The sequence below is a fragment of the Scardinius erythrophthalmus genome (assembly GCF_964197995.2).
Source record: "Scardinius erythrophthalmus genome assembly, chromosome: 13".
Taxonomy (NCBI): Eukaryota; Metazoa; Chordata; class Actinopteri; order Cypriniformes; family Leuciscidae; genus Scardinius; species Scardinius erythrophthalmus.
The window spans coordinates 11,024,642-11,043,619 of record NC_138233.1 but is presented as its reverse complement, the minus strand read 5'-3'; the positions used below and the strand labels follow the sequence as shown (position 1 = coordinate 11,043,619).

General features: G+C 41.5%; 1 protein-coding gene across 4 annotated transcripts in view; it reads right to left on the bottom strand.

The window, feature by feature from the left end:
- The window catches only part of LOC308701057 (A disintegrin and metalloproteinase with thrombospondin motifs 2), a 228,152-nt gene that overhangs the window by 27,612 nt on the left and 181,562 nt on the right, over window positions 1-18,978 (bottom strand). The gene's annotated exons all lie outside the window — the stretch shown is intronic.

The window sequence follows — 18,978 nt, the reverse complement described above, 5'->3', positions numbered from 1 at the left end:
CAGCTGCTCGTGGCTGTATGTCTGGGCTGGATCATGGGACTCGAACTGGCTCAGGTCTGTGTCCCGTTGCTCTTGGCTCGAGCGATGTGAGTCCTGGGGCAGCACGGTCTTTGTTATGTCTCTCAGCCATGCCTCAAGGTCGTCCCAGCGGACTGCAGGACAGGGTGAGCTCGACATCTCGGCTCACTGTTGGCGAGAGAAGCACAGCACACACAAAAAGAGACAAAATGCAAGTTTGTTTTAGGGTCAAATGAGCTATACTCATACGGGCTAGGCCGTTTATGAGAATTTCGGGGCTAACTGATGCCGACAGTTAGCGGAGCCAATTTCGTGGGTATGGATAAAGCCCACAATAGAGATTTTGACAGGCGGTAGCCTGGGGGTCGTCTAATGACGCCGGCTCTGATCGTTACTCTATTCACTTTCCTGGGGTCTCTCTTAGGTTCTGTCTGTAAGTGAAATGAGAGAAACAAATCACAACAGAATGGAGAAAGGCAAAGTTAGAGGTAGGGAAGAAAAGGGAAACACAACACAAGGAAGTGAATTGGTCTGCAATGAAATGTCACAAACAATAACACGGGAGTGTTATAAAATAAAAATGAGGAGGCCTGAGCCTATAAACACTGACTGAGTCCTGCCAATAGATACACAATAAGGGATTAAGAGGTTAGACGTAATGTAAATTAAGGCTTTTTGGTTTCATCAAATTGAGTAAATATGTATGCAGGAGTCAGAGGTAAAGGCTTTACAAGAAAAAAAAGGTGATACAACAAAAGGGAAATTATGATAACTGATGGTGATTTATCAGAATAACCTACCCCCCCCCCCCCCCTTTGGAGAAAAGAGGGAAGAGAAAAAAATTATCAATGAAATAAAATGTGAATAACAACACAGGCTTGAGACGCAGGCAGAGGGATAGGCCCCGGCAGTGGGTTTGTGCCACTAGGGTGAGGGCCGTATGTCTTCTCAGTGGTCTTCCCTGGCTGATTAGACACAATTTTGAATTAAAATTCAAACTAGTTTGAATTGAAATTCAACTAAGCATGCAAGGGGAGGTTCAAAATAATAAAAATAAGGAAGGAAAGAAAATTAGAATGATACAGTGATGTATCAATACTAAAATAATTAAAACTGAAATTCAGAATGACTTCCTATAATCCTTACAATAACACTGAAGTTATTAGTATTGCTTATAAAAATAATCAAACGAAAAGGGTAGCAATGAGACACTTTAATTGCAGACTGGGGGGTTACACAGATATTGATAAGTCGACCCAAGATGGCCGCACGGTGGCGTGCTTCTTCCTAGGTGGACCTATCAATGAACTGAGTGAATCAAATCTAAGTTTTTAATTCGAAAAGTTTTCTTTTTTTCGAACTTAACTTAAAGTGTGACAGTCAAAAACAGAAAAAGGAATCGTCTAACTCCAAATAATATCAGCATAAGCTAAGCTTGAATGCAGTTAAGTATTTGAGAGAGAAACTGAATGCAGAGAGAAAACGAAATTGAAAGCAGGTATTATCTTAGAACGCCACGAGATGGCGTAGTTGCGCTCGCGCAGGCTGACGTCAGGGGGAAGCGACGCTTACGCAGGATGACGTCGGTGTAGGGCGCGTTTTGACAACCTGCCACACACCTAGAGGCTGCCCTCTAGTGTCGGTGACGTGATTCAGCAATTTAGACAGCAGATTTTTTTATCTGTGGAAATCACGAGTATTTCGCGCTCTGTTGCATGCGGAAAATGCGAGTTTCACAACATGTAACTACAGGAATTACACATTTTACATTACACATTGAGACGGTTTAGAATGAAAACAGGAATTATCATCTATTTTAATTCATAAAACTGGTCTCCAACTACACATTATATATGAAACGGTTTACAATAAAACAGGAATTAGACCTTCTGTTTTATTTCAGCTGTGAACAGGAATTTTTTTTCTTCTGTTTACTTACAGCTATGAACAGGTATTATCTTCTGTTCATTACAGGAACAGGGATTATTCTTCTGTTTTACTTAATTAGAGCTATGAGCACGACAGGAATTAGACATCTGTGAATTTAAGCCGTGAGCACACATGCATCAAACAGCTATGAGCAGGAATTATCATCTACTCATCTCCCATAAGCATTAATCAAAATAGCCCTTTTATGATTTTATGCGTAGGTTTTTCAAAATTGGTTCGCGACGCCAATGTCTAACCAGGAGTTTATCGTTAACGTTTTGTATAAGGCCTATTACGACTGAAAACTGAAGCACTGTTCAGATCAGGTTTACGTCCTCGTCCTAAAAGAGATCCTTCGTCTTCATTTAGTCGGTTTAAATCATATTACATGAACTAACTGTAAAGAGTTTCGCTTCGTCTTTACAGAGACACATGTAATATCATGAACTGCAGTTTTAGCACTTAACAGTGATTAAAAATGCTTAGACATTTTGAAACTGTTAATTTGAAGAGCTGAGCTGGCTTTGTGCCTATAACGTCAGCTGAGTGAGTTCGCGTTATAGCGACTTACCTCACAATTCAAAACGCGCGTGTAACGTTACAAATATTAATACCAATAATACACATTCACTGAAACTGAATTTTGCCCACCAAAATAAAGTTTGAAACTGCCCGCATTCTCCACCAAAATGTAGCGTTTACGACTCGGGGTAAATGTGAATTAGCTCAAGAATATGGGGAATCTTGGGAATATTAATATTTATCATAATATCATATCATAATATCATAATTCATAAGTCGCATGTACATTTATTTTATCAATTATCGAGATTACCTTGTTCTATAACTATCTGACCAACATTTAATTCGTCCAGCGAAACAAATGTAAAATCATTACAGTCAAGAAGAGGTATTCACAAACTTCGAGAGAGTTTATGTCCTGGCCAAGGACCTCAAACCTTCTGAGTTTATTAATTAAAACTACTGAATGTAGTCTAATATCGAGCTTGTAGCTTAAGATCTTTTGTTTCATTGACTTTAGAATGGTGGGTTTTCAAACACGGAGACAGTGAAAAGTATAAATGGATTTTAATAAATGTGACTAAAAATTATATGAGCTACGAATAGAAACGTACGTAAAAATGCAAACAATAAACACAAACAAACATTTAAACAATAATAACATACGTGATAAGAATAAAATGAAATGAAAGAAAGAAAGAAAGAAAGAAAGAAAGAAAGCTAGTAATTGTTACATACAGAAACCTAAAAGCCGGACCCCAGAAAAGCAGCTATTATCAGATAAATATACTTGCAAGTCTGTTCTCTGTTTGGTTGATGCTGAAAGCGCGGACGAGGTCCTGTTTCGACTGCGTCTTCCGGTGTCGCGGGAAGCTTGAAAAGGCTCACTGAAATGTAACGTTACCGAGAAAGTTCGTCTTCATCTTCCGTGAAGGAAGAGGCAAATATAACTTAGTTGCAAAGGAACGGCTGCTACGACTCGAACATGTGTTTGTCCGAGGCCTTCCGGGATGTTCCTCGGGGAAGCGTCGCGCCGGTAGAAGAGGAGGAAGGATGAGAGCGAGGTGAGAGAGAGAGAGGTGAGAGAGCCCGCTGTGTTTTGAAGGAGCTCAAGTCACGCCCCCTTGCGTGCGTGACCCAATCGCCTGGGAGGACGTATTGTGGTCATGTCCTTTCATTTGGAAAGGTACACGCCTCTTCTAACTAATGCTGGCGGAATAAACTTCGTTCATAAACATTTATAAAACTGGTATTAATCAAATAATGCATCCTCTAATATTCTGTGCTAAATATTCAACACCGTTGTGTTCTTCTGAACAAAACAATACCGCGAATGACAATTCTGTTAGTCAACAACACAAAGAAACAGGATTTCTCGTGATTACATGCATATTAAACTGATTACATATCAATAAAGCTTATAGATATCGTATTTCGGGTATAAGTATCATAAGCACAGCAAGAAATACATTTTAAACATTTTAAAAAGGTAATTTTGACCACAAGTGGTCGGGCATGATAAGGAGTCTGTGTTTTGTGTGTGTGTATGCAGAGTCGTGCACACGTGGAACCGCGTGGTGAACTTTGTCCTTCCTTTTCAGGGTGAATATCTTCTTGAGTTGATGAGATTAACTCAGGGGACCTGACCGAGCATCTGCTAACACTGTTGTTTTGTTTTGAGGGGTTAATCAGTACCTTTTGTTTGTTGATTAGATTTGATTGATCAACACAAAGGCAGACCTGATCATCTGCTTTCCGTTACAACAGACTCCTAAACAATTACATCAACACAAACTTCAAAAGCACGACACAATTGTTCATCAATCATTTAGTATCATTAACGTCCTTTGATGATGAAAGTACTGAACAATCCAATCGATAGAATTTGTGGTGAAACTGAACACGTTGACATGAAATGTTTATACAATAACAAAAGAAAAAAGTTGAAACCACGGCAGCCTTGACGCTGTTATTATTGCTTCATTTAACACTTGTGTGAACACAGACGTAAACGTTGCTCTGGTTTTTCGCCGCATTCTGTGCAGGAAGATAAATGTGTGCAGAGAAACATCCAGACAGGAATGCGCGGCTGTGTTTTGATGACGTGGCCACGAGAGCCATTGGAAGTAGGAGATCCTTTCCAGATGTGTGTCCTGAAACTGCCTTATTCTCTCCCTGTGCCTTGCTCTCGTGCTTTTTACGTTGTAACAAGGTCATGAACTCTGAGAACTACGCTGCAATGTCTTCGTCAACCAGTAGAGGGAAGCTTCACCATTCCAATGCCTTGCTGTGCGCACCATGGGAAAGAAAGAGGGTGGTGGGAAATTAATAACTCAACTCAGCATTACTCTCAGCACAAGTGCATCCAGCGCTTTATTCTCGCATTGCACTTCATTTATTTGTGACTGATGATTTTTAAGCGGTAGGTTTGTGCGCAGGCAGCAAACTAATGTAAACTAGTTACTAAACACATGATTTATCTTCACTTATTTTCATTCCATCACTGAGATGTTTGTTGATAATGTCACAAAGGGTGCTTCTTGGGATTCTGTACACAGGAGACTTTATCTTGTTCTTGTTAACAGAATACATGACAGACGTGCAAGCATGCTCATTAAAAGAACGTCTGGGCATCTTTATCGTCTCTGTGATCTGCCGAACACACACACTCTTAGACACAAGCGCGCTCTGTGGATTGATGCTGGGTGTGTCGTGTCAGGGTCTCTGTATCTTTTTCGGCGATAGGTGAGGGGAAGAGAGGAACAGATGTGCGGAAGAGACTGTGATGTTGAAACCTTGTTGGAGGTGCGCGGGGTCACTCGGTTGATCGTGCGTGCCGCTGCCGGCAGCAACGGTTGCCACAGTAATTGGGAATGATGGACAACCTGCTGGCAAGACGGGCGAGGCTGCATGCTGATTGGGGCTGAGGCGGCAGGGGAGAGGAGTGGGTGTGGAAGAACCAGGCGTTTGTGTATGAGCGAGAATAAGAGGGAGGGAGAGGTGGAAAGGAAAAGATACAGATGGAGAAAGATGTATATCTGTAGCAGAGCTATTGAAATAAGTGGGTGATCCTGGGAGATTTGAGAATGCGAGTGAGTGTGAATAAGAAAAGGCAGTGGAACGGTTTACACACTGAAAGGTGAGTGAAGTTAGTGAAGTCAGGTTAACAAATCTGCAATGAAATTGCTAAAATGGAACAACTGCAACGTGCCTCTATTAAAAGGCACCTATTATGCAAAATTCACTTTTACATGGTGTTTGGACAGAAATGTGTGTTGGAAGTGTGTGTACACAACCACCCTATAATGATAAAAATCCACCCAGTGCTTTTTCTTTTAAATGATGTTTTATTAACAAAGTTCGGGAGGAGCAGGTTCAAATAATTAACCAAATTATGCACAGCTGGAGATTAATCAGTAATCAACTCAATGACAGAGTATAAATTCACAGCAGACCTATCTCTGTTCATTGAAAGTTTGTCAGCATCCCTCCTCCACCCCATCTCCTCACTTACAGTTCCATCTACACTTACCAACTGGGGGGAGTACTCTGGGTTCGGGCCTAACTCCGAGCTCGGAACCCTCCCCCCGGACAGCACGCCAAATACGCATAAACTTATTGTACTAATTATATGTAGATGTGAACTCGTGAAATCCCCATAAATCATAAGCACTGTCTCAGAACAAGCCGCTCTCAGATTCGGGGCAATGTGACGTACTTTGCACAAGCCCCGTCCACGACTGTTTACTGACATTGCTGCTTTTAGCGTAGACCCGCCCTGACTGACCTGTATACAGTCCGCCATTGTTTTGACACCGCAGCTGTAGACAAGAATGTCTCCTAAGCGATTGAAGTGTTTTGTTGTTGGATGTAGGAATGAACAGTCTTCATTTACTCTCGTTGTTACTCGAGGATGGATCTGTACCAACTGTTCGTGATCCAGCTTACAGTCTCCAGAGCGATAGGCATATCTATCTATCTATCTATCTATCTATCTATCTATCTATCTATCTATCTATCTATCTATCTATCTATCTATCTATCTATCTATCTATCTATCTATCTATCTATCTATCTATCTATCTATCTATCTATCTATCTATCTATCTATCTATCTATCTATAAATTACAGGAACGTCTGTCTGTCTGTCTGTGTGTCTGTTATTCGCATATCTCTCGAACCGTTAGTCCAATGGATTTCAAACTTGACAGGTGTCTTGCTACGGGCATAAGTAAGTGCAGTGCCAAGTTTGACGTTGTTTGGATTAGAAATGCAAAAGATATTGTTAAATATATCGGTAAAAGAAGCACTTAGAAGGTTGTGGTTTAAAAATAAACATTCTGACATAAACACTCTGTCAGCTAAACATTAAGTCAGCTACAGTGTTTACTTCTGATTATACTACAGGGCTGTTGAATGCTTGAATCTGATTGGTTGACGAACGTTCTGAGGTGTGCATTATTTTCAGGGAAACGCACAGCTAAAGTAGTTCCAGGTAGGTCTTGACCGCATTACAGTTCCATATCACTTCGCGTAGTCAACCGTAATAACGGAAAACATGATAACAAGAAAAAACATTTAGCCGCATGCGCTTGATCTGCAATTTTCAATGTCTAGCTTCACAATCAATGGAAACATGCAGTTTAATTTTAATAAATAAAGTATATAGTCCTAGGCTATCTATAATCAATAGAAAATTAAACTGAATATAGGCTAAATAAATGGATAGTCCTGCAGCAAGGATTTTTATTGCAGATAATATATAACAAATAAATAATTATTGATAGGCCTACTTGTTAAAATGGCTTTGTGTTTCATTTATTTAGCTAGTCTACTGTCATCTGTCAATAATATAAAAAAGAATGAACAAATTAATTATAACGAATTGAATTAATAAATAAATAATAATATTGACGCACATGCTTTTCTGTCTCATTTTTTCAACATCTCTCTCTAGTAACTGCATTAATAACTGCATAAAGCCGGGGACACACTTTAAGGTCGGTTATGAATGTAATTTGATACTTATGACTGATCATGCCCAAACGCGTGTTTAGCGCATTCAGTCTGTGTTCAAAGTCGGTGTTTAAAATCTGCTGCAGTCGATGAAAACAGCGAGAGAATGTGTCAGCTAGCATTATTATCTGCTATCAGTGGCTCAAACCTCCGTTACTAACTCTAAAATGACGTTTTGGAATTAGCAACGCATTGGCATTGGATTAGATGCGTAAGAAATTAGTCCTACATACAAGAGCGTTTTAATGACAAAAACTTTACAAACGTCTTGAAATACATAATCTGAACAATGTTTCGAGGTGTGGTAACTGTAGTATAAGCGGAATAATTGACTTCAATCCGTTGAATTATTAGAAAAATAATGCACACCCGAGGTGAACGGCCACTCCGCTTCGCGTCGTGACCGCATTACCACCTCGGGTGTAAATTATTTTTCTAATAATTTAATGGCCTGTCGTCAATTATTCCTTACATATTATATTTTATTCACGGCCATCATTTGTAGTAGCCTATTCACAAACTGTTTGCTCAAACGTACGGTAGCATTTTTTTCACTGTGTAGCCTGCTCCCTGAATCGTTGCGCTTATTCATTTGTGGATGTTAACTGAATCTGTAAGTCACTTCTGAATATTATATCTATCTATAAATTACAGGAACGTCTTTCTGTCTTTCTGTGTGTGTGTGTGTGTGTGTGTGTGTCTGTTATTCGCATATCTCTCGAACGGGTAGTCCGATGGATTTCAAACTTGACAGGTGTCTTGCTACGGGCACAAGTAAGTGCAGTTTGGCGTTGTTTGGATTAGAAATGCAAAAGATATTGGTAAATATATCGGTAAAAGAAGCACACATTGGCTTTTGCCGCTCTAGCCGCTGGCCACTCCCCCTCTCACACTGCACACTGAGTGAGCACAGCGAAGGACCAGAGACAGAGAGGGTCGAAGAAAGCAGCGGAGCTTAAGTAGCGTTTTCACGGAGTTCACTGTGTAACCTGCTCCCTAAATCATTGCGCTTATTCATTTGTAGATGTTAACTGAATCTGTAAGTCAGCTACACTGTTTATTTCTGAATATTATATTTTATTCTGGTGCGCTTAATGTTATTGCTACTGTGTAATAGTAGCCTATGCTATTCACCAACTAAACAAATCCTATTCAATGCGTTCAGTCTCTTTCACGGCCATTGTAGTAGCCTATTCACAAACTGTTTGCTCAAGCGTAGCGTTTTCTTGGAGTTCACCGTGTGTAGCCTTCTCCCTCAACCATATTCATTGTATTTCATTATGTCAGTATCAGTATATGCTTTCTACCATGCACAAATAAAAATGTCACTGAACTTTTGCTGTATGGGGATGATAATGAAAGGGAGAGAGAGAGAGTTTATGTATAAGACTTTAATGCGCACTTCTTATACTCTGTTTACTCAGCTCTTACAGTGATTCTCTGGAGTAAAACTAACGCTTCATCTTTTGTGTGATGTACAATAAACTTCATTAAACTCATCAGTATATTTTTGGCCATCATTCGGACGCGGTCCGCTACAACAGGTTTGTACTAATAGTGGATAAAAGCAAGAAGTAAAATAAGTTATAACGGTAATTAGCGTGACCTTGACTCGTGAGGCTCCGCCCTCTGGGCCGGCAGCAGCTGCTTATTTGCATTTAAGGGATACACACTAAAACGGTGCGTTTTTCTGAGCCCCAAAAAGTGTCAATTTAAACATGCTGTAAAAACTGATCTATTGGGTATTTTGAGCTAAAGCTTCACCTACACACTCTGGGGACATCAGAGACTTATTTACATCTTGTGAAAAGGGGCATAATATGTGCCCTTTAAAAAGGAAGTAAAAAAATTATCTTGTACACATGCAAAGAAAGAAAAAGAAAAAAGTGAATGATAGTTTTATCATCCTAGGAAATCCCCACCCTAACCGTACATTGAGTTATGATAGTCATGAATTGAGTTTTCTGAGTGTGTGTATTTGCTTTAATTAAATAATATGTTCGGACAACTAGTTTAATAGGCTATTATTCAATTATGTTTAAAGCACTTATTTAGAAATTGCTGCCATGATAATCCTGTAAGAATGCGTTCATTTTGAAAAATATGCATATTCACTCAGATACATTCTTGAAATGTACTCGAACAGTATGAACACATCTAAAAAAAGGACTATGCCGGCCTAATAGAAATTAATGCTTGCTCTATTATTTACTTTTTAAAAAATGAGAGAAAATAAATGGGATCTTGCATTAAAAAAGCTGGATGGATACCAACATGTGAATAACTTTTTTTTATTCAGTAAAAAGACAAATAAACTACACCGGAAAATATGCATAAAAAAAGTCATGTGACTTAATAACATGCATTGCAGCGAAGAAAAAGAAAACATTTTTGCACAAATCCCCATGATAGGTTTGTTCTCTTGAACACATGGCATGGAAATGCTGGTGTATTTGTGAAATCGGATGGAAACCAGGGTTATAATCGTTAACTAAATCGATTAAAAACAAAAATATATAAACTAAAACAAAAACTGAAAATAAAAGTAAGACCTAATTCAAAATGTTAATAGAAACTTTAATAGTATATAAATAATACTAAAATAACAGCGATGGAAACATTTTTGTAGCGACCTGAGTTTAAATCCTGCATGCAAATTTTCCATAAACTAGATAATAGGAATGCATTCAATAGCATTTAATTTGTGTCTAAGTCATATATGCCAGAATCTGCTACTTGGGCTTGGTGTCAGAACATTTTTTCTCTTTAAAAACATTGTATATATTAACTTTGTATCTAAATTGGGTTTCGACAGCCAGCCCACAGGTCAACCGACCCACTGGGAATGTCCCTGTGCTCCCTGAGGCCACCACATCCCTGAATGGAGTTAAACAACATTTTAAGTCACAGTGAGAGGCAGACGAAGCGTGACCACCAACAGACTGAAGGAAAAAGACAGAATGGAAAGGAAACCAGAGGATGTATGAGCATAGAGACAGAGATGAAAAGAGAACTGACAAAGAGATAAACAGAGAGAGAGAGAGAGAGAGAGAGAGAGAGAGAGAGAGAGAGAGACCTGTGTGCTAACCGCCTGATGAGTTCATGTGGGACAGTTTGCATTTTAAGAACTTAATCCTGGAAAGACAAGGCCAGAGGGACAATCACCACAAATCAGCGTAGGAAACGCCATCTGCCTGACCCGCTGCAGACCTCTGTCTCTCCATCTCACCTGAAACTGCACATAATCAGCATGTAACCCCACACACTATCTGTCACTGAGGAAAAATCACCATTTATCAAAATAGCTGGGGGTGGTATAGTGTCTCAGTAAGAAGAGCAAAATTTGAGGGCACCATAGCGTTGTGAGCTATTCCTCCCGCTGGGTGAACTGACATTTGTGGTAATGGTAAGCTCCGTCGCAGAGATAGAGAGGTGATGGATTGTCATGTTTAAGTGGCTTAAAAATATCTTCCTTATGGGTTACACATCCAGATAGCACTCCTGGAGAAAAGATCCTTTCTTCCTGAACCTGATTGAATAAATGGCGTAGGTGTGCGAGCAGGACGGTGGCGTGATTGCTGATGAGCGACACCTGCGCGACGCACCGAAGCATAAAAGGAGGAGCGATGACAGTGAAGATCGAGAGAGGACCAGGCTTGGATTTATGTTGTGTTTCTGTTTTATTGTATCTGCTTTACTTTCGTTTTGTTATTTGTATATTTACTTATTATATAAGTTTGTGAACGTTCGCCGGTTCCCGTCTCCTTCTTCCCATAACAACAAACATTGCTACAGTGTTAACTTCACAATTGATTAAGATGCATTTTTCCAGACATCATATTATTCAGATTTTCCCAGAGGAAAATTGCTCTTTCAAATCTCAGCTGTGTTTGTCTCAGCATTGTTTCATATAAAGGTGAAGTATGAAACTAGTGGCACCAAACAGAATTAATGTCACAAAAACAATAATAACAAACATTCTTATCATCTGCCATTGTCAAAAAAAAAGAGGGGACACAAGGCGGTTATTTAGTCTCCTTGCTCCCTTCAGGAACCTGACGATCAAGTCGCACTTCCCACGGATTTGTTTCCACTGCATCATGATGTGCGTCAATACAGAGGCCACAACATTTTGAAGTGGAGGGGACAGCCCTCACTCCAACCGTTAGCAGGAAGGAAGCACTGAAGTGATCGAACACCTTGAGCACTTTTTTCCGAACACCTTACTGCCACCTTGAGCAGGCCAGCAGTAATAAGTAGAATGAAACGACCTTAGAAGCTTCTGACTCCAAGGAGGTGGCGGACAAGTTGCAACATCCGAGGGGAGCGTAGCTCAACGGTTGCAACGTTGTCTTTTCTGATACCAGCTCTCAGTGATGTGTTTTGGGTCCCCGCTCTGATAACAGTAACTTTCTCAAATGTTTACAGAACAAGCGGGAACCCAGTGTGCCTGTATCTTTCTCTATTGCTGTTCTATTACAAGATAGAAAGTCTAAGGCCTTCAATAGCCGTGCAGCAAACCTAACTAATCTGGTGCCTATTACACGTCAAAGTAAGATTGATGTGGGGACAAAAAGTAAGACTGTTAAGTTAGCACTTTTAAACATTCGTTCACTTAAAAATAAATCACTTCTAGTCAACGATTTAATAACCACAAACAACCTGGATTTTATGCTTCTAAATGAAATCTGGCTAGAGGACAGCTGCAGTGCAACAGTCCTCAATGAAACAGCCCCTCCGAACTTTACTTTTATGAGTGTCTGCAGAGCTGTTAAGAGAGGTGGGGGTCTAGCTGCTCTTTTTAAAGATATCTATCAATGTAAGCAAATATCATTTGGGAATTACCCTTCTTTCGAATATCTGGGTATTGTGTTGAAAGGTGCTCCACGCATTTTACTTATCATTATTTACAGGCCTCCAAAATACTCTCCAGCCTTTGCTGAGGACTTTACAGAAATGTTATCAGCAATTACCTCAGAGTTTGACTGTTTTGCCATTGCAGGAGATTTTAACATTCACATAGATAATGCAGAAAACAATATGGCAAAAGAAATCAAAACTGTTTTAAAAACTTTTGATCTGACTCAGCATGTACATGGACCCACACACAATCGCGGACACACTCTAGATTTACTTATCAGTAAGGGTCTAAACATTTCATCGATTGTTATTAAGGATGTAGCACTGTCTGATCATTTCTGTATTTTCTTTGATATATTGATCTCTCCTGCCACTGAAGCTAGATCTGTGTCTGTCAAGAAGAGATGCTTAAATGAGAACACTAGTGTACTATTTATGAAGGCTATATCCTTAACACCAAGTATATCTGCTGACTCTGTAGATTTTCTCCTTGATTCTTTTAACTCAAAAGTTAAAGGTATAATTGATGATATTGCTCCTGTTAAAGTCAGGAAGAAGAGTGGCAGACAAAAAGCACCTTGGAGAAACTCAACAGCAGTCCAAAATATGAAAAGACAATGCAGAAAAGCAGAGCGCATGTGGCGGAAGACTAAACTTGTAGTCCATTATAACATCTACAAAGACAGCCTTTATGCTTTCAATATGGAACTAGGCAAAGCTAGACAGACTTTCTTCTCAAATATTATAAACAGCAATTTAAACAACACACGCACTCTTTTTGCTACTGTAGAGAGACTGACAAACCCTCCAAGACAGATTCCCAGTGAAATGCTCTCAGTGAACAAGTGCAGTGAGTTTGCTTCGTTCTTCTCTGAGAAAATCAGTAATATCAGAAAGGTGATCAGCACATCCTTGAAATGCACTGAGGTCAGACAGATCAAACCACCTGAGAAAGTAGTTACTATGTCTGATTTCAAAGAAATTGATGGCAAAATTTTGGAAGAAACTGTACAGCACCTTAAAACATCAACATGCGCTCTTGACACACTTCCCACATCATTTTTCAAAAGTGTGTTAAACAGTTTAGAAGCAGATCTCCTAGAAGTGGTAAATGTCTCACTTCGCTCTGGGAGTTTTCCATACTCCCTGAAAACTGCAGTTGTCAAGCCCCTCCTGAAAAAGAGCAATCTGGATAAGACCATATTAAGCAACTATAGACCGATCTCAAATCTTCCTTTCATAGGCAAGATCATTGAAAAAGTTGTCTTCAATCAGCTGAACAAATTCTTGAGCTTGAATGGATACTTTGACAATTTTCAATCTGGTTTCCGACCGCACCACAGCACAGAGACAGCGCTCATAAAGATAATAAACGATATTCGCTTAAATACTGATTCAGGCAAATTATCGGTGCTGGTGTTACTCGACCTCAGTGCTGCATTTGACACTGTTGATCATAACATACTTCTTGACAGGCTGGAAAACTGGGTGGGGCTTTCTGGGATAGTCCTAAAATGGTTCAGGTCATACTTAGATGGGAGAGGTTATTATGTGAGTATAGGAGACCATAAGTCTGAGTGGACATCCATGACATGCGGAGTACCTCAAGGCTCAATTCTTGCACCACTCCTGTTCAACCTGTAAATGCTCCCAATGAGCCAAATAATGAAAAAGAACCAAATTGCTTACCACAGCTATGCAGACGACACACAGATCTACTTAGCCCTATCGCCTAACGACTACAGCCCAATTGACTCCCTGTGCCAATGCATTGACGAAGTCAACAGTTGGATGTGTCAAAACTTTCTTCAGTTAAACAAAGACAAAACTGAAGTCATTGCGTTTGGAAACAAAGATGAAGTTCTCAAGGTGAACGCATACCTTCACTCTAGGGGTCAAACAACTAAAAATCAAGTCAGGAATCTTGGTGTGACACTAGAGTCAGACCTTAGTTTCAGTAGTCATGTCAAAGCAATAACTAAATCAGCATACTATCATCTGAAAAATATTGCTAGAATTAGATGCTTTGTTTCCAGACAAGACTTAGAGAAACTTGTGCATGCTTTCATCACCAGCAGGGTGGATTACTGTAATGGACTCCTCACTGGCCTTCCCAAAAAGACCATAAGACAGTTGCAGCTCATACAGAACGCTGCCGCCAGGATTCTGAGCAGAACCAGAAAATATGAACACATCACACCAGTCCTCAGGTCTTTACACTGGCTCCCAGTTAAATTTAGGATTGATTTTAAAGTATTATTACTGGTATATAAATCATTCAATGGTCTAGGACCTCAATACATTGCAGATATGCTCACTAAATATAAACCCAACAGATCACTCAGATCACTAGGATCATATCAGCTAGAAATACCAAGGGTTCACTCTAAGCATGGCGAGTCCGCTTTTAGCTATTATGCCAGCCGCAGCTGGAACCAGCTTCCAGAGGAGATCAGACGTGCTCCTACAGTAGTCACATTCAAATCTAGACTCAAAACACATCTGTTTAGCTATGCATTTACTGAAAGAGCACTGTGCCAATATTCGTCCGACTGTTTGTACTGTATTTTATTTTATTTTTCTAAACTGTTTTAATTATTCTTATTTCTTTTATTATTTTAATTTCTTCTATGTAAAGCACTTTGAATTGCCATTGTGTATGAAATGTGCTATATAAATAAACTTACCTTGCCTTGCCTTGCCTTGCCTTTTCAGACCGGTGCATGCTCGCTGAGCAGCGGTGTCTCAAAGCGAGGAAATTGTAAGCAACTTGAGGCAATAGATGCCAATGCAATCGGAGGGCGCCCAGACCTCTATTACTGCATGCCCTTTATACGTGGCCCCCCAGCCGGTATTAGTGGACACTCGTTCTAGGAGCCATTGGCCCGGGGAAACGAAAGGTCTGTTTACAGGCTGAGGGTTTGGCGACAGGCCAGGGTGTTTATCACACGGAGTGTGTCGCTCTGCCACGGCCACCTCAGGACTCGGCCGTGAAGCCAGTGCTGAAGCGGTCTTGATATGGAGGAAGCCGTGTGGCTGCGTCTGCCATATGCCCCAGGAGCCTCTGAAAAAGTTTTTGTGGGAACCTTTCTCACATCTTGAATAGCACTCAGCTGACACACCTTTATCTGAGAGATGCGCTGGACCGAGACCATCTCCATACTAGAAAAGAGATCCTCAACCCTTGGGCGACTCTTTCCCAGTTGACCTGAAGACCCAACTGGCTATGGAGCACTCGAAGGGTGGGACCATGTACTGATACTTTGTACCTTCGAACGCAAGAACACAGGAGGCCTGTGGAGCGGAAGGATAGAGCTCTGAAGTACATGTCTTTCAGGTCGAATGCTGCAGAACAATCTTGGTGACGGGGCATTTTTGAAAATGCATCTCTGTGTTTATAAAGTGAACGAAGGCTTTCAAAAAAGGCCCGTTTCAGTTGACACAGATCCAAAATGGTCGTAACCAACCACACATTTAGGGTACAATGAAGTACGGGCTCATGGAAGCCAGACTTCATATCGGCTGGAGGAAACGGCTAGCTCGCGTCCTTCACCAGTAGGACTGCGACGTACACACACAGAACAGGAGCACTACTCAACACCTAGGTGTGATGAATCTCACAAATTTTTAGGAGCATCTCTGCTCAACACCTAGGTATGATGAATATCACTGAGCCTGGGCGGAAGCTGAGTGAAATGCCTCTATGCCGAGGCCTGGTTAGAGGCTGCTGCGGAGGCCCAGCGCGAGAGGTGGCAGGGGAATACCCTCGGTGACGAGCAGGCGGAGGAACTGCCACCGGCGGCGGGGTGGAGGCAGCAGCGGGCTGCCGGGGCAGGATGTGCCGGATGGCCTCCGTCTGCGCTTGGGCAGCAGAAAACTGCTGGACGCAGTTCTCCGCTGCATTGCCGACCAGCCCAACCCAGGAAATTGGGGAGACCAGGAACCGAACCTTGGCTGCATCTGCCATAACAACCAAGCTGAGTCAACGTGGTGCTCCTGGACCACTAACGTGGACATCACCAGACCGATCACGCACGCCACAACACTCGTGCCCCAGAGGGAGAGGTCGGATGCGGTGCGGAGCTCACCTATGAGCGCACAGTCTGAGCTACCCTTGTGCATGTCCACGAGTGCCCTGGCCTGATAGTCCTGTAGCAGCGCCATGGCATGCAAGAGGAAAGGCACTGGGGCGGCGAGCTGAGAACCAACGCGGCCTGTCCCGAGATACCAATCATCCAACCGAGACTGTTCGGGACACGGTGGAGGATTCCACTCGAGCCCGACAGGCTCGGCGGCCCGATTCAGCATAGCTGATGTTTATGGATCTGGCTTGGGCAACGTTACACTCCCAGAGGGAGATAACGCAGCCGAGTCATCATTTCCAGAGGTCAGCTCACCCTCCGATGCTGCAAATGGCATCCTGTCCTCTGGAAAGGCCCCAAATGAAACAAATGGTCGGTCCATTACAGAGGGACCAATGCGCTCAATGGGGGGCTGCACTGGCTGCGATGTGATAGAGGAGTGAGGGGCCCACAGGGATTGGTTACCGGGCGGGGAAGCCTCACTATGATCCTCTGATCACCCATCCCACACGGCGCCGTAGCGGGGCATGGTAATGGGGACTCCACCTTCACGCATGAAGGCAAGTCTCGATCTCAACACCGCGATAGTCATATCCTCACAATGAGAACACAAACTATCCACAAAAGCTGCTTCAACGTGCTGCATATATACCCATACATTATATACACACATATATATGCACAGCACACACATACACAGCAGAGAGTTCACTCAGAGTCACTCCGCAGAAGTAGCAGTGCTTCGCCTTCTGAGAATATAGTTCCCAGTATGTATACGGTTAAGATTGTTGTGTCTTATGTGACCTTGTTATTATGCTGTGACTATACAAATCACAACATGTAAATAGGAAAATGTTGGCATTATTTTGACGCAGTTATCATTTTCACATTCTACGCCACGTTGTTTAAATAGCAAATGCATTTGCGCCCATTTGTGCACCCTGAAAACGAGGTGTGTTCTGGCGCATTGTTGGCGCGTTGCTATTTTGAGGCAACAGAAATGACTGCGCCATTGACCAACTGAAACCTGGTCTAAAGTCAATGGCGCAATATTTTTTTTGTTATTTAATGAGCGCGTTAGTAATGTGCGCCTATAGGCGGGTTCACAACGCTTGTACACTCTGCTTATTACACACACAGGGACGCACAGCAGCACACAAACATGCCAAATATAAAAAAAAAAAAGAATTACAATGTAAAAGATTATTATTGTGTACATAAAGATATGGTGGAACCCAGCTTGGTCTCACAACTGGCATTTAAAGGGAATGGGAGATTAGTCTCTGATTGGTTTAACACATGTAAATCCCAAAACACACCCATTACCCATTATGATAATAGGGACAGCGCTTTTAGACCATGCGCCTGGCGCGCCGACCATTTTTCCCATCGTTAAACTAGCAAAAGTGGATTCGGACACACCCTAAGTGAACTTGCGCCGTGCGCTTTAGACCATGCGCTTAGATCGTTAAAATAGGGCCCAATGACTCATGGCAGTCGCTTGTTTTGTTCCTGATGAATCAGTGATTTGAACGAATCACTTGAATTAATGATTCAATGTCACTCATAAAGACAGTCACCCATCACCACCAACTGGCATAAGGATGTAAAATATGGAAACAGTCACTGGAAAATCTCCTCCAATAATGCATATGTAATGCACACTATTGCTATTCATTTAATTTAATTTCTGTCTATGTGAGATATTGAAGAGAAATGGGATTTTCTAATTGAGGAACTGTGTCAGATGAAAGCTGAGCCTAGAACTGTGGTCACTATCAGGTCAACCACATCTGAGACAGTCTCTCTGATCTGAGATCAGCCTCTCCCTGATCTCCAGTTACAGGAAGAGCAGCATTTTATGGAGCTGTGTTTATGAATGAGGCAGGGTCATCATTGATTGTTTATCTGGCATTCTTGATTCTTCTTCCCAGAATCCTTTGCTCAGTCCCATAGGGGAGGTGCTGGTGTGTGCGTGTTTATGTGTTGGGGGGGGGGGGGGTATTAGGAAGGCAATTGCATAACATCAGCACTCTGTGTGCTTTGGTGTTGAACTGTGAAGGCGTGTGACTTTGAAAAGACTCCCATGGGAAAGCTATGCTTTTAGTTCCCGTTTGCTCAGTCCGGTGGAATAACAGGCCCTAGGCCATGGTGAGCACCCAGCAGAAGGGGGTGGGAAAAGATGTGCATGTAAGCTAAGCTAGCAGTGTGTTTATGTGTTTGTGTTGGTGTGAGTGTGAGACAGAGGGTGGAAGAGAGAGAGATAGATACATGGAGTGTGTGTCTATACATGTTTGCTGCTGATGCAATATGTCAGCCTGTCATGATATATAACTGCAAAGGTGCTAAATGGCTACAGACAGTGAAATTGATCATTTTGGAATTTTTGTAAAAAGAAAAAACTATGTTTTAGGTTATATTAGTGCTCTATCAAGGTGAAAACTAGAGTCTGAACATGAAATCAGTCTCAGATGAAACACCAACTATTAAAGAGAAGTGTGTCATTTCTCCACTTCTACTGGCTACACCAAACTGAATTGAAAATAAAGT